Source organism: Rhinoraja longicauda, chromosome 4, assembly GCF_053455715.1.
Source record: "Rhinoraja longicauda isolate Sanriku21f chromosome 4, sRhiLon1.1, whole genome shotgun sequence".
NCBI classification, from domain to species: Eukaryota; Metazoa; Chordata; class Chondrichthyes; order Rajiformes; family Arhynchobatidae; genus Rhinoraja; species Rhinoraja longicauda.
Genome location: NC_135956.1, coordinates 80,304,467 through 80,321,892, shown reverse-complemented (window position 1 = coordinate 80,321,892; position 17,426 = coordinate 80,304,467). Strand labels below are relative to the sequence as shown.

The window sequence follows — 17,426 nt, the reverse complement described above, 5'->3', positions numbered from 1 at the left end:
GGTTAACACCCAGTGTTTATAATGTGAGAGCAATTTTTTAATCAGCAATATCATAGATGTCTCATACGATATGATCCATCATATTGTATCCATGACAGAATCTCTGCATAAATCTGAAAAAGTTTCTGATTCCAATTCTGTTATGCAAATCAAAACAAGCCTTATTTCCATATTCATATTTTGATCCTACTTGCAGATTTTGGGAAATGTCATAAATGTATACAGCACTGGAGTACAGCACTCCAACTCAACCATGCCAACCAGGCTGTTTACTTTGAGCCCGTCTTATATGCCTGTGTTTGAACCCTCTAAACCATTTCTATCCATGTACCTTTCCGAATGTCTTTTAAACATTCAAGTTGTACCAATCCCAATCACTTCCTCTGGCAGTTCTTTTCACACATACACCTCTGTGTAAAGGTTACCCCTCATGTCCCCTTTAGATATTTCCGCTCTCACGTTAAATCTATGTCCCAGCTGCTATCAGGCAATTGAACCATCCATACCAACAACTCAAGATCAGCCCTGAGCTACTATCTACATCAATGGAGACCCTCGGACTTTGATCGGACTTTGCTAGACTTTATCTTGCACTCATGGTTATTCACATTATTCCCTTTATTGTGTATTTTTTACACTGTGAATGGCTCGAATGTAATCATGTATTATTTTTTCGGCTTACTGGTTAGAGGGCAACAAAAGCTTTTCACTGTACCTCAGCCCACATGACAATAAACTAAACTCAAACTCAAACTCCTCTCATTTCAGACTCCCCTACCCTGGGAAAATGACTGACCATTCACCTTATCTATGCCCCTCATGCTCTCTATACCTCTATGTGGTCATTCCTTGGCCTGCTCGGCTTGAGGTAAAGAAAAGCCCCTATTTGTCCAGTCTCTCCTTATTACACAAGCCCTCGGTTCCAGTAAAACCATTGTGAATCTTCTCAGTTTAATCCCATTCTCCCTATAGCTAGGCAAACAGAAGTGCACACAATACTTCGAGTGTGGCTCTCCCCAACCTCTTCTACAGTTGTAGCACGACATCAAAACTCTTGCACTCACAATGGTGACCGATACAGGCAAGCATCCCAAACACCCTCTTCATCACCCTGTCGACCTGCTACAGATTCCAAATTTATTTCTTCTACTACATCTATCTATCTATCTATCTATCTATCTATCTATCTATCTATCTATCTATCTATCTATCTATCTATCTATCTATCTATCTGTCTATCTATCTATCTATTCATTTCTTTGTTACTTTATTTATTTATTTCATCGCTTCTACTACAGATTCACCATAGAAAGCATTCATAGCAGGGGTTGGGAACAGCTCCATCTAAGACCACAAGAAATTGCAGCAATAGACAATAGACAATAGACAATAGGTGCAGGAGTAGGCCATTCAGCCCTTCGAGCCAGCACCGCCATTCAATGCGATCATGGCTGATCACTCTCAATCAGTACCCCGTTCCTGCCTTCTCCCCATACCCCCTCACTCCGCTATCCTTAAGAGCTCTATCCAGCTCTCTCTTGAAAGTATCCAACGAACTGGCCTCCACTGCCTTCTGAGGCAGAGAATTCCACACCTTCACCACTCTCTGACTGAAAAAGTTCTTCCTCATCTCCGTTCTAAATGGCCTACCCCTTATTCTTAAACTGTGGCCCCTTGTTCTGGACTCCCCCAACATTGGGAACATGTTTCCTGCCTCTAATGTGTCCAATCCCCTAATTATCTTATATGTTTCAATAAGATCCCCCCTCATCCTTCTAAATTTCAGTGTATACAAGCCTAATCGCTCCAGCCTTTCAACATACGACAGTCCCGCCATTCCGGGAATTAACCTAGTGAACCTACGCTGCACGCCCTCAATAGCAAGAATATCCTTCCTCAAATTTGGAGACAAAAACTGCACACAGTACTCCAGGTGCGGTCTCACCAGGGCCCGGTACAACTGTAGAAGGACCTCTTTGCTCCTATACTCAACTCCTCTTGTTATGAAGGCCAACATTCCATTGGATTTCTTCACTGCCTGCTGTACCTGCATGCTTCCTTTCAGTGACTGATGCACTAGGACACCCAGATCTCGTTGAACATCCCCTCTTCCTAACTTGACACCATTCAGATAATAATCTGCCTTTCTATTCTTACTTCCAAAGTGAATAACCTCACACTTATCTACATTAAACTGCATCTGCCATGTATCCGCCCACTCACACAACCTGTCCAAGTCACCCTGCAGCCTTATTGCATCTTCCTCACAATTCACATTACCCCCCAGCTTAGTATCATCTGCAAATTTGCTAATGGTACTTTTAATCCCTTCATCTAAGTCATTGATGTATATCGTAAATAGCTGGGGCCCCAGCACCGAACCTTGCGGTACCCCACTGGTCACTGCCTGCCATTCCGAAAGGGACCCATTTATCCCCACTCTTTGCTTTCTGTCTGTCAACCAATTTTCTATCCATGTCAGTACCCTACCCCCAATACCATGTGCTCTAATTTTGCCCACTAATCTCCTATGTGGGACCTTGTTGAAGGCTTTCTGAAAGTCGAGGTATACCACATCCACTGACTCTCCCCTGTCAATTTTCCTAGTTACATCCTCAAAAAATTCCAGTAGATTTGTCAAGCATGATTTCGCCTTCGTAAATCCATGCTGACTCGGAATGATCCTGTTACTGCTATCCAAATGCTCAGCAATTTCGTCTTTTATAATTGACTCCAGCATCTTCCCCACCACTGATGTCAGACTAACTGGTCTATAATTACCCGTTTTCTCTCTCCCTCCTTTCTTAAAAAGTGGGATAACATTTGCTATCCTCCAATCCACAGGAACTGATCCTGAATCTATAGAACATTGAAAAATGATCTCCAATGCTTCCACTATTTCTAGAGCCACCTCCTTAAGTACCCTGGGATGCAGACCATCAGGCCCTGGGGATTTATCAGCCTTCAGTCCCATCAGTCTACCCAAAACAATTTCCTGCCTAATGTGGATTTCCTTCAGTTCCTCCATCACCCTAGGTTCTCCGGCCCCTAGAACATTTGGGAGATTGTGTGTATCTTCCTCAGTGAAGACAGATCCAAAGTAACTGTTTAACTCGTCTGCCATTTCTTTGTTCCCCATAATAAATTCCCCTGCTTCTGTCTTCAAGGGACCCACATTTGCCTTGACTATTTTTTTCCTCTTCACGTACCTAAAAAAACTTTTGCTATCCTCCTTTATATTATTGGCTAGTTTACCCTCGTACCTCATCTTTTCTCCCCGTATTGCCTTTTTAGTTAACTTTTGTTGCTCTTTAAAAGAGTCCCAATCCTTTGTCTTCCCACTCTTCTTTGCTATGTTATACTTCCTCTTCTTATTTTTTATGCTGTCCTTGACTTCCCTTGTCAGCCACAGGTGTCTCTTACTCCCCTTAGAGTCTTTCCGCCTCTTTGGGATAAATTGATCCTGCAACCTCTGCATTATTCCCAGGAATACCTGCCATTGCTGTTCTACCGTCTTCCCTGCTAGGGCCTCCTTCCAGTCAATTTTGGCCAGCTCCTGCCTCATGCCTTTGTAATCCCCTTTGCTATACTGTAATATTGACACTTCCGATTTTCCCTTCTGCCTTTCCATTTGCAGAGTAAAACTTATCATGTTGTGATCACTGCCTCCTAATGGCTATTTTACCTCTAGTCCCCTTATCAGATCAGGATCATTACACAACACTAAATCCAGAATTGCCTTCTCCCTGGTAGGCTCCAGTACAAGCTGTTCTAAGAATCCATCTCGAAGGCACTCTACAAACTCTCTTTCCTGGGGTCCATTTCCAACCTGATTTTCCCAGTCTACCTGCATGTTGAAATCTCCCATAACCACTGTAGCATTACATTTGTGACACGCCAATTTTATCTCCTGATTCAACTTGCACCCTATGTCGAGGCTACTGTTTGGACCACAGCGAATTGTGGACGCAGCCCAGACCATCACACAAACCAACCTCCCTTCCATTGACTCCATTTATACCCCATGCTGCCTCGGCAAGGCCAGCTGCATAATCAAGGACGAGTCGCACCCTGGCCACTCCCTCTTCTCCCCTCTCCCATTCGGCAAACGGTATAGAAGTGTGAAAACGCGCACCTCCAGATTCAGGGACACTTTTTTTCCAGCTGTTATCAGGCAACTGAATCATCCTACCACTACCAGAGACCAGTGCTGAACTGCTATCTAACACTTTGGTGACCCTCGGACTACCCTTGATCGGACTTTGGTGGCTTTACCTTGCACTAAATGTTATTCCCTTGTCATGTATCTATACACTGTAAATGGATCGATTGTAATCATATATTGCCTTTCTGCTGACTGGTTAGCACGCAACAAAAACTTTTCACTGTACCTCGGTACACATGACAATAAACTAAACTAAACTAAACTTACAGGGAACTATGCAGCTGTACCCCTTTGTCTCTTTGTTCAACGACCCTCCCCAGAGTCCTATCATTTACTGGGCAAATGAGCTCTTAAGCTCTAAAGGATAGCAGAGTCAGGGGGTATGGGGAGAAGGCAGGAATGGGGTACTGATTGAGAATGATCAGCCATGATCACATTGAATGGCGGTGCTAGCTCAAAGGGCCGAATGGCCTACTCCTGCACCTATTGTCTAAATCATGCCCTTTCTTAATTTCCCAAAATGCAACTCTTCACACTCGTCTGGGCTAAATTCTATCTGCTGATCGTCTTATTTTCTCAGCTGATCTTGGATAGCCCTTTTCACTATCCAAAATACCATCAAATTTGGTGTCTTCTACAAACTCACTAACCGTGCCAACTACATTGGAGTGGACTCGATGGGCCAAATGGCCTAATTCTACTCCTATAACTTGTGAACTTGTGAACCTCTTCATGAAAAAAACCCTCAAATTCGTGAGCCATGATTTTCCACACTAAGCTATGCCAACTATCCCTAATCAGTCCTTGCCTTTTCAAATCAAGGTAAATCCTATTTCTCAGACACTCTTCCAGTAACTTTCCCACCACTGGTTAACTACCGGCTAACTGGCCTGTAGTTACCTGGCTTGTCCTTATCACCCTTCTTAAATGACGATACAATATAAGCCACCCTCCAATTTTTCAGTTCCTCACCCATGGCTACCGATGATACAAATATTTCTGTCAGGCCCCAGCAATAACTTCCTTAGCTTTCCACAATGTTCTGGGATACACAGCCATTTATTAATCTTCAATGTCCAATGCCAGCATCTCTTCTTTTGTGATGTACGTATATCTATTTCAAAACAACACTATTCTCTTCCCTAAATCACTCAGCTTCCACGACATTCTCCATGGTAAACACAGAGGAGAAATATTCATCTAAGCTCTTGCACACCTCCTGTGGCTCCATACATTGGCGACTACATTAATCCTTAAGGAGTCTTATTCTCACCATAATTCTGCTCTTACTTTTACACAGCCTTTAACACCAAGTCAATTTTATGCAATTAATAACTCAGTTTCTTCCATACTTCCATAGTCATAGAGTCATACAGTGTGGAAACAGGCCCTTCGGCTCAACTTTCCCATGCCGACAAACGTGCCCCATCTAAATTTGTCCCACCGGCCTGCTTTTGGCCATGATCAGCCATGATCACATTGAATGGCGGTGCTGGCTCGAAGGGCCGAATGGCCTCTTCCTGCACCTATTGTCCATTGTCATATCCAGCTAAACCTATCCTATCCATGTACCTGTCCAAATGTTTCCTAAATGTTGCAATAGTACCTGCCTCAACTACCTCCTCCAGCAACTTGTTCCATACACCAACCATCCTTTGTGTAAAAAAGTTACCCCTCAGGTTCCCATAAACTCTTTCCCCCCTCATCTTAAACCTATGTCCTCTGGTTTTCAATTCCCCTACTCTGGGCAAAAGACTCTGTGCATTCACCCGATCTATTCCTCACACGATTTTGTACACCTTTATAAGATTCCATATTTCTCTCCAACTAAATGATCTTGTGTGATTATTTCTGTGCATTTCACCACTTCTTCACTGACACGAGATATTAACAAGCATAAAAGAATCAGAGAGATCTTTGAGAATAAGACAAAAGCAAAAAGATCTGCAAACTTGTCACGTTAATACAGAGAAAATACAGTTTAATCACGTGTAATTTTGTACCAAGTTAACACCTGCCAAGAATTGAAGGGTCAAACCTAGGCCAAGTCATCATGCAAAGTCAGAGATGGAATAGCCCCATGATGTACCTCCTGGTGATTATTTTTAGACTCACTATTCCTATTAAAGTTCATTGCAACCGAATATTACCAATAACAACACAGTAACTTTGCAGAATTGATGAGTTAAGAAGACACACTATGCCAACACTCATTTCACCAAAACTAAACAAATGTTTCCACATTCGCAAGTATAATAAAACTGGCGATAGCTATTGCAAGGAGACATACCAGCACATGATATCCAGCTACTACCTAGAAATATTTAGAGCTGAACTAACACTGACAACTGAATCAGTGAAGGTCTTAAAAGTGATTGGCTTTTGAAAAGCATCCCTACAATATCATCCCATCCAAAACTTGTTTTCCTAGGAAATTTTAAGATATTCTCTGCCTCTTCACCAAAAATACTGTTCTTATTCAAAGGTATATATCTTTCTGGCTGAAGCACATTTGGTAAGTCTATTAAAGGAAGTCATTCATGCCAGTCTTCAGAGCAATGGTGTCATCCAGGGATATCATTGCCAGCTTAAACAGCTGGTCTTTCGCTTTCTGAAGTAAAGTGGCTTTTTACATTTTGTTTTCAATCAAGGAAGCTAACAATTTCCAGGAGGACGCAGGTTAATTTTGGCAAACATTTAGAATAATGCAGCTCATGTCCAGACAAATCTAAATGGAACTATTTTGTCAATTATTTGTTAGGCTTAGTTACCTCTTCAGCAAAAAACATGATTTTCCATGCTGGGGTGCAACAACGGCATGCATCAGGTGAATGGTACATGTTGTCTCCTAAATGTTAAAGGGTCCAATACACTAAATAAATGCTAGAACAAATTAAGCAAGATCTTGTAAAATGATCCAGGCAGACACCACTTTCATTGAACCAATCAGGCCAGGACATTCACAGTGAAGAGTAAGGTTCTAAAAAAGTGTTGGAGAACAGAGGGATTTGATTGTTGACTTTGATTTGATTTTTTTTTTTTTTTAAATTTAGAGATACAGCGCGGAAACAGGCCCTTCAGCCCACCGAGTCCGCGCCGCCCAGCGATCCCCGCACATTAACACTATCCTACACACACTAGGGACAATTTTTACATTTACCCAGTCAATTAACCTACATACCTGTACGTCTTTGGAGTGTGGGAGGAAACCGAAGATCTCGGAGGAAAACCCACGCAGGTCACGGGGAGAACGTACAAACTCCGTACAGACGGCGCCCGTAGTCAGGATCGAACCTGATTCTCCGGCGCTGCATTCGCTGTAAGGCAACAACTCTACTGCTGCGCCACGTTTGGAAGAGGAAAGCAAAAGATCCACAAACCTTTGTTCCTCGACGAGATGGTGGTGGAGAGAGTCAAAAACCTAAAATTCCTGGATGTGCATAGCTCTGAAGATCTGACCTGGACTTAGCACATTGATGCTATCAATAAAGAAAGCCCATCAATGCCTTTACTTCCTTAGAAGACTGAGGAGATTTGGTATGTCAATGAATACTCTCTTCAACATCTACAGGTGCACAGTCGAGAGCATATTGGTGAACACTGTCCAGTCCATCACGAGTACTGACCTCCCTCCCCACCATTGAAGGGATCTACTGGAGCCGCTGTCTCAAAAAGGCAGCCAACATCACCAGAGACCCACATATTCATCTTCACCTTTCTCAAAGCATCTACCCAATATATCTTCACCTTTCTCTTTGCATCTCTCCAATATCTCTACCAACTGATCCTCGGCCCATCTGCTACAATGAATAGCTTCCTTTTACTTAACCCATTGGAACCATTCATTCTCTTGTATACCTCTGTCAAATTTTGTCTTGATCTACTTTGCACCAATAAGAAAAAAACCTCAGCTTCTCCATTCTAACAATCCAGCTGAAATTCTACAACTCTTAAACTGGTCTATTAAATCTCTTATTGTCATCCCTTACATCTTCCTAAAGTGACCAATGTTAGACCAATACTCCGGTTATAGCAGAGGTAGTGTTTTATAGAGTTCCTTTTGTACTCTATATCTCCATAATCCTGGGATGCTATCTGCATTATAACCATTCTTTCAACATGTCCTGCCACTTTCAAGGTTTAATGCATATATATATATATCCAGGTTTCTCAGCTCCTGCAACTTATTTAAGATCGTGTCTTTAGTCTATATTAGTCTATATCATCTCACTGCCCTATTTCTTCCTCGGCATGATCTTATGAATTCTAACAAGTTTTCACCAATTCTATACAGACACTAATGTACCAGTTGTCCCAAATATTGGAAGCAAATTCTACATACTTTCCTGATACTTCCTCTCCAAAGTTGTAGGAGGATGTGTTGGAGAGATTGGTGAGTAAAGAAAACACTATGAACGGCTAACATATTTGTAAAAGTTGCTAATTATTAGCGGTACCAGACAAGATACCTAGAAAAGCAAATCATATCTACTTTTAAAATGCTGCCTGCAGGTATCATTTAAGAGATCTCTACAAGGCCCTGAGGGAACTAACCATGAGGGTTGAATAGTTCTAGTTGAACTGCACAACCATACGCACGTTAGCTAGAACATTACATGACAAATATAGTGGTTGAAGAACAGGACTGGCATCCCAGATGCTAATAATTGGACAAGTTCCAAACCAATCAAATTAGTTAAACCATTTGGAATTAAATAGCAAATAGCAGTAAAGGCAACCATGAAATTATTGTATGTTTTGAAAACCTCACCTGGACCCAGAATATTTTTCAGGGAAGGAACTCCAATGTCTTTTCCCAGAAAAGTCTGCAGGGATCCGAAATTTACCTTAACTGACTCTGTTTACCTGGCAGGTTCCAACACATGGTCCTTGCCAGCAATGCAAGATGATAAGATCAAAAACTGTCAATTTGACATAGCTGCTACCATAGAAATGTTAAATAACCCATCTTTGTTTTGTGTAATTTGTTTTGGCATTGTGGACACCATGTTTGCCAATATAGTTTTGTTACCAAAGGATGCAACAAGGACTCTTTGTGTAGGAAAATAATTGCAGATGCTGGTACAAATCGAAGGTATCACAAAATGCTGGTGTAACTCAGCAGGTCAGGCAGCATCTCTGGAGAGAAGGAATGGGTGACGTTTCGGGTCGAGACCCTTCTTCAGACCCTGCTTCACCAGCACTGTTGATACATGATATTAATGTTTCGCGTATTATGTGGAGATCATACCCTAGATTTTACAGTCGCAGTCAGATGTATCATGGAGATTGTGGTTAACTTATGGATGAATTCTGTAAAATGAAATTAGATACCTAATTGGTACAGGTGTCAAAGGTTATTGGGAGGCTGGAGGATGGGGTTGAGAGGGAAAGATAGATCGGCCATGATTGAATGGCAGAGTAGACCCGATGAGTCAAATGGCCTACTTTTGCTCCTATAACTTATGAACCTATATGGAAAGTTGCAATATATCATTTATGCAAGATACATTTCACATAGTGTATTCAAACATCAATAACCAAGACTGTACAGGATTATTTTCTTTCTTACAGTATTTAAAGTTTTTAACTGATGGTACTGCTAAAATGCTGACCTAAAAAGGAAATACTTTCTTTCTGATATGGGTGAAATTATTCTGAATCAGCGCCATAGTGGTGTCATGTAACCACAAATGGATCATTCCTGCTGAGTGCAGAAGCCAGAATTGTGCCTTAATCTTTTTTGTGCTAAAGATCGTTTGTTTTTGCCTACTTTGTGTGTTTTTCCTGTTAGGCTGGCCTGGGATCATATAGTGACACATATTGCCTACCTACAGAGTACAAATGTTCTATGACTTGCCCTAAAAAAAGAGCTCAGGGTATTTGTTTTTTTTTAACAGAGCTTTATAATTCAGTACTAATACTGATTAAAAGACAATCTGAAGTTTAAAAAAAAAATCAAAGTGAGCCAGAAGCAGAATATTTAACTTTTCTGATGAGTCTAATATACTCCCACTGAGGAGTGCAGACCCAATCCAAACAAAAGTCTGTGCAAGGAACAGTGCAAGAAGCAAAAAAAGTATTTGCTCGCACAAGAAAAAGAACGCGTGCAGTAAAGAAATACCACGATAGCAGAAAGAATAACCTATTACAACATCAAGCTCTGCATGTGACTGAGCAGAGTGCATTTTCAAAATCTGTCTTAATTCTGTGAAAAATACCAAGTTGGATATTTTATATTGCACTGATTTTTCAATAAGTTTATATACACCAGAATTGTTTCAAATAATATATATTTAGCAGGACTAGACAAACAGCAGTAGACACAATCCACATGTAGCATGTTCTTGAAAATCATTTCGTTCAATTCAGCCGTTATTATCTTTGTCTCAGTTATTGTCGGAATCTATTCTGGCAGATATCCAATAAGTCTCAAAATATGAAGTCAATATAAGTCTTCTATATTTACCACGTCCTACATTCCCAACCAACATGCTAGTAGTGCGAGCGACACCTTTACATTAAAAAAAAAACGATCTGGTGAATCGTTAACTTTCCATTTTCATCTGCCAAACTATTCTTCAGTCTAGTTCCGCACATGAAATTAAATAGAAATAGAATACGTTGCTGTATAAGCTATCAATCTTTCTGGTGCAGCACATTGTAGTTGAAACGTCGCCTGACCGTGTTCTCAGGAGATGCTGGTTAGTGATTCCAGCAACTTGTCTCTGCATTTCATTTCAACACGCTGTAATTAGAACATGTCCACCAACACACCTTGTCACGCATTGTCCAACCCCCATGATTAAAACGTCTTAACATTCTTGGTGTATTTCGTCAGCATTAAAAGATTTGACACCTCTTTGAGCAAATATGTGCTGATCTGAAAGGGTTGGTTCAGAGTCAGGTAGGAAGCAAATGACCTGGGTCTCCTGATACATCTGACAGACAGAAACTTAAGTCAACGGGAATTTTCCTCTATTTACATAAATGTTTGACCCAGGCGAGCAAACATGGGTTGGCCTGTTGCATCTCGCAAAACGACTCATTTGATAGAAGCCATGGGTCCTATTTTGTTTTAGCAAAGCTTGTCGTACTTATAACCAAATAAAGGCTGGGAGCGGTTGTGATTTCAGACTTGATTGTTTCCAAAATCAAGCACAAAACCTCGACGATTACCTTCTCCGCACTATCCTCCTCCTTCTAAAATCAAGTATTTCAAAAAGTTTTTTTTTTTTAAGACAACTTAATCTATTTCTATAGTGCGAACTCTCCGTCCACGCTTTTAACACTATAAATACGCACCGATAAAACTTGTGCAGTTTGTGCAAAGTTATGCTAATCCAGAAAGGATTAAATATAGAAGGGGAAAAAAATGATTCTTCAAATACATTTCTGTGGACAGGCCACAAATGATCTGTCCTGTGAACGAAATCTCAGCTCAATGTCTGGGATTAGTGGCATTTCGTTCAGCCGGCGGCTGGAGTTCAACAGAATTGGTGAACACACACACACACACACACACACACATACACACATACACACACACACACACACATACACACACACATACATGCATACATACATACACATACACATACACATATGCACAAACACACACACATACATAAACACACACACATGCACACACACACATATGCACAAACACACACACACATATGCACAAACACACATAAATACATACACATACATACATAAACACACACACACATACATACACACACACACACAAACACACACACACATATACAAACACACACACATACACACACATATACACATACACACATATACACACATACATACACACGCATATGCACACACACATATGCACAAACACACACATATGCACAAACACACACATACACACATACACACACACACACACACACACACACACACACACACACACACACACAGCCTGCTGACATTTTAAAAAAAAACACGCATCCTGAGGTTCCCAAGAGGTGACACGGACTCTCAAAGGTGAAAGAGTCAAAGTTGTATGTTGTTCTTTCCGCGAAATACAAGTCTCTGTCTCCTCCCTTATCGCGAAGAGTGAAGTAAGTGAAGACGGGGCAGGGCGCAGTGGACTGGAGGGCGCTCCCACGCCTTGACACTGCCCACTGTTTGCATACTTCAGATTGCAACAGCTCCGGGAGGTGTAGGTGTAGGGGGGGGGGGTGAGGAGGAGGAAGCAAGATGGGGAATGAAGTATATATATATATATAGTTTTTGTTCTTACCTGGTTACGAGGCATCCGCGCCGCCTGCTGCTGTCATTGCCACGGGCGGCCAGGGGTCAGTGGACAGAGGAGGACAGAGAGGACCAAGGTACAGGAGGAACAAGGGTGCTCCCTTGCCATCTGCTGCTGAGCTCAGCTCAGGCGCTGGGGCCTGGCCCAGCCTAGCTGTCACCGCATCGATCTTTGAATCGGCTCCAAGTGGGTGGAGGAGATGTTAAACAGTAACTAACGTCAAAGCCACTCGTTGCCCAGTTCTCTCTCTCTGCCTCTGCAACCTTCCCCCCCCCACCTCCACTCTCCCGTGCAGGGCAGCTCACCTGCTCAATGCAATTCGCACTGGAGAGAGAAGGGGTGGGTTTTGTTCACACTTGAAGCCAGCTGGTCTCTCTGCCAGACTACTCAACTCAACCTAAAACACGACTCAGAACATTTTTTACTTTTTTTTTGTGTGTGGTTACACGCAGCACATTGGTCCGCATACAATAATATAAAACAGAAAGCTGCTCTCACCTTTCCCCAGGGACTCCGCCCATGCCTTATGTCACCTGGAGTGTTTATCAGAAGCTGCACGGGGAACTTTTACCTGCGATACCTGATCCCCAGCGGCAACTGCATTCATTCTCACCCCAGGGCTGTGTTCATCTCATTGCAATTCCCTGCAGGTGACCCAGAAACTGCCGTGAGAGTCTGTCGCTCCACATTAAGGGAAGGCGTCGGGTGTTTGGAGAACTTCGCCGTTTTTGCACTTGGATAGCCTTGGATATCATATGTTGAAAGACTGGAGCGACTAGGCTTGTATACACTGGGATTTAGATGGATGAGAGGAGATTTTATGGAAACGTATAAGATTATTAAAGGGGTTGGACACGTTAGAGGCAGGAAACATGTTCCCAATGTTGGGGGAGTCCAGACACACACACACACACATATGCACAAACACACACACACACACACACACACACATACACACACACATACACACACATATACACATACACATATACATGCACATACAGAACAAGGGGCCACAGTTTTAGAATAAGGGGTAGGCCATTTAGAACTGAGATGAGGAAAAACTTTTTCAGTCAGAGAGTTGTGAATCTGTGGAATTCTCTGCCTCAGAAGGCAGTGGAGGCCAATTATCTGAATGCATTCAAGAGAGAGCTAGATAGAGCTCTTAAGGATAGCGGAGTCAGGGGGTATGGGGAGAAGGCAGGAACGGGGTACTGATTGAGAATGATCAGCCATGATCACATTGAATGGCGGTACTGGCTCGAATGGCCGAATGGCCTCCTCCTGCACCTATTGTCTATTGTCTATTTTAAATGCCACCACGTAATTCTTATTGTTCCATATACCCCAGCGTCTGCAAGTAAACTATGCACACAAGTAGATAAAGTAGTGCAAGAAAATAACTGCAGATGCTGGTACAAATCGAAGGTATTTATTTCACAAATTGCTGGAGTAACTCAGCAGGTCAGGCAGCATCTCAGGAGATAAATTTATCTCGAGTAGATAAAGTGATACATAGACAATAGACAATTCGGCTCTTCTCCCGGCACCAACATTCAATGTGATCATGGCTGATCATTCTCAATCAGTACCCCGTTCCTGCTTTCTCCCCATACCCCCTGACTCTGCTATCCTTAAGAGCTCTATCTAGCTCTCTCTTGAATGCATTGAGAGAATTGGCCTCCACTGCCTTCTGAGGCAGAGAGTTCCACAGATTTACAACTCTCTGACTGAAAAAGTTTTTCCTCATCTCCGTTCTAAATGGCCTACCCCTTATTCTTAAACTGTGGCTCCTGGTTCTGGACTCACCCAACATTGGGAACATGCTTCCTACCTCTAACGTGTCCAACCCCTTAATAATCTTATACGTTTCGATAAGATCCCCTCTCATCCTTCTAAATTCCAGTGTATACAAGCCTAGTCGCTCCAGTCTTTCAACATACGACAGTCCCGCCACAAGAAAACCTCCCACAAGAAAAAAAATGCTCACAGTGACAAACCAGAAATTTCTCGTGAATTTGGCAAGCATAAAATTCGTACCTTGCATCACGGAAACAGGCCCTTCCACCCTTCTCGTCCATGCCCCATCTAAGTTGGCCTCTTTTGCCTGCCTTTGGTCCATATCCATAAGACACGGGCAGAATTAGCTCATTCAGCCCATCGAGTCTACTCCAGCACAGGTTTTGCCCTCTCAGCCCCTCTATATCACTCTAAACATTTCCTTTCAGGTATGCAAGTGGGCAGCAGAATGCTAGAGGTCTGTAAAGACGGCTGGAGATTTCTGTGGTCTTGTTCAGCCTGCAGTGTCTGCTGAAAAACATGAGCACTCAGAGGTTTACTCATATAAATGATGGTGATGGACCCTGTTAACAAGACCCATCATGTCACTGAAGGCCATGCTGTTGCTGGAGGTGGTCATTACCTGGCCCTTTGAGGTTTGCATATTATTTGAAATCTTTCAGCCCAAACCTGGACGTCATCCAGGTAGTACTCCAGACCGACAAGAGCTGCTTCACAATTGAAAGATCCGTGAATGAGTGAGAACTTTATAAAATTATCATTGATAGATACAGCAAGAAAATTGGCCCTTTGGCCCGTTATGTCATACAGTCTTAAGGCATGGAAATAGGCCCTTCAGCCCAACTTGCCCACACCAGCCAACATGCCCCATCTACGCTAGTCCCACCTGCCTGCGTTTGGCCCATATCCCTCTACACCTGTCCTGTCCATGTACCTGTTTAAATGTAAAACATGGTGTTTACATGTAAAATGTAAGTCCATGCCAATCATTAACCATCCATTGAAACTCATTCTATATTATTGCCATAATTTAATAACAACACAGTTAAAAGTGTTTGGGCTGATGACCATGGCGTGATACAATTATGTTGCAAAATGCAATGATTTGGGTTTTATTTTTAATTGATTGAAAGGTACAGCATGGAAACAGGCTCTTTGGCCCACCAGGTCCATGCTGATCATCAATCGCCCATTCACACAAGTTCTAGGTTATCCCACTTTCGTAACCATTTCCTACACAAGAGGGATTCTTCCAGAGGCCAATTAACCTACAAGCCAGCACATCGATGGGATGTGGAAGGAAACAGCAGCTTTCAGACGAATCCCATGTGGTCACAGGGAGAACGTGCAAACTCCACACAGACAACCTTCGAACTCAGGATCAAACCCAGGTCTGTGTTGCCCTGAGGCAGTGGCTCTATCAGCTGCACCACTATGTTCTAGTGGGGAGTGGTCTTCTGTGGCCAAGATCTTCTGCCTTGAGGTACCAGGCTTTCAGTCACAGGGGGAGTTTCCTTTGACCCACACTGGCCGTTATTTTAGGCAGTGTGCAATTAGAATGAAGTAGCTAGCTCAGTGTCCCATTCTGAATTAAGCTACTGATGAAGTCTGAATCTGACGAGATCTGTTAGAACTCAAACTAAACAGTTTCTAATTAAGTGTAACTTGACATTGTTATTAATTCTCCCTTCCCCCCGCCCTCTTTGCAACAGATTGGAAGAAATATGATTATGTGTTAGATTTGACCAGTTTTATTACACAGAACAAAGTTGGGCAATTATCCAATTATTGTCTAGAGGGGGCAATTACACATCTGGCTGTCATTGGATTGGTTTCAGCATCTCGGCCTTTGCTGATTCCAACAGCTGTCAACACCTCCTGGAGCAAACCGAATTGGCTAAATGCTGGAATCCTTGGGAGTCTTCAAATTTTTGTCAATGGGGTCAACTTGACAATTTTAATTAAATATGTTTCCTTCAGAATTGACACACACTAAAGCTAGCAGTGTCAATACTGGGAATTGTCCTCCTCTAACTGTTGCGATTGATATCAGCTTTGGGCGGCACGGTGAAGCAACGGCAGAGTTACTGCCTTACAGCGCCAGAGACCAGGGTTCGATCCTGACTAAGGGTGCTCATCTGTATGGAGCTTGTATGTTCTCCCCATGATCTACGTGGGTTTCCTCCGAGATCTTCAGCTTACTCCCACCCTCCAAAGACATACAGGTCTGTAGGTTAATTGGCTTGGTGTAAATGTAAAATTGTCCCTGGCGTGTGTAGGATAGCGTCAATGTGCGGGGATCGCTGGTTGGTGCTGACTCGATGGGCCGAGGGGCCTGTGTCCATGCTGTATCTCTAAGCTAAACTAAAATAAAATAAACTAAACTAAACATTCTTGATTGAAAATGCAAAGGCGGAAGAGATTTTCCATGGCTCAACAGTTTAATTTACAGTGTGAAGGAATGCTGGAGTGTCACTGGGTCAGTGGGTCATTCCACTAAATTTTGGTCCTTCTCCTGACATAACTTCCATAGTTAGAGAATATTCACTGGATTGTTTCCTAGAATGAATGGTTTACTTATGAGGAAATGTTTGGCAGATTAGCTTAAGTCACCTCTCATTTGTCAACATTTCTATATATGAGTATATATTCCAATGTACATATTTCCATTCATATGAATATATATTCCCATTCCTATACTCATTGGGGTCTTGAAGATTGAGAGGCGAACTTAAGGCAACATTTTTGGTACTGAGTGAGTTTAGAAAGATAGATGCTGAGAGGGGAATATAGAACTTGAAGATATTATTTCAGAATATGTAGTCCTATACCCAAAATCAAGATGAAGATTAATTTTTTCTCAAGCAGGCTTTTGAACTTTTGCAAATCTTTGTTCCCATTTCTTATTTTCTTGGGCAATAGAGGATGAAGGATTGTGTCTAGACATGAGATGTTTGGTGTTCCTGCTCACAGATATCCACTGAAGGGCTGCTGGTGATCTCAGCTTATTCTGATCAGTGCCACACTAGCAAGTCATTTCACACTGAGAAAAATACTTCACCTTCGTAAGAATTGCACAGTACAAATCCTGGCCGTGCCATCTTGTACTATTGCGTCTGACACGAGGACATTGATAATATCAAAGCAACCAACTCTCGTATCGTTTCCTTCACCAGGATGGAT

General features: G+C 42.3%; 1 protein-coding gene across 1 annotated transcript in view; it reads right to left on the bottom strand.

The window, feature by feature from the left end:
* The window catches only part of LOC144592918 (hepatocyte nuclear factor 4-gamma-like), a 140,865-nt gene extending 128,264 nt beyond the window's left edge, over positions 1 to 12,601 (bottom strand). Inside the window, exon 1 of the mRNA XM_078398185.1 lies at positions 12,432 to 12,601. The gene's annotated coding sequence lies outside the window, so the exon portion shown is untranslated. The remainder of the gene's footprint in view (positions 1 to 12,431) is intronic.
* Positions 12,602 to 17,426: the final 4,825 nt, after the last annotated feature.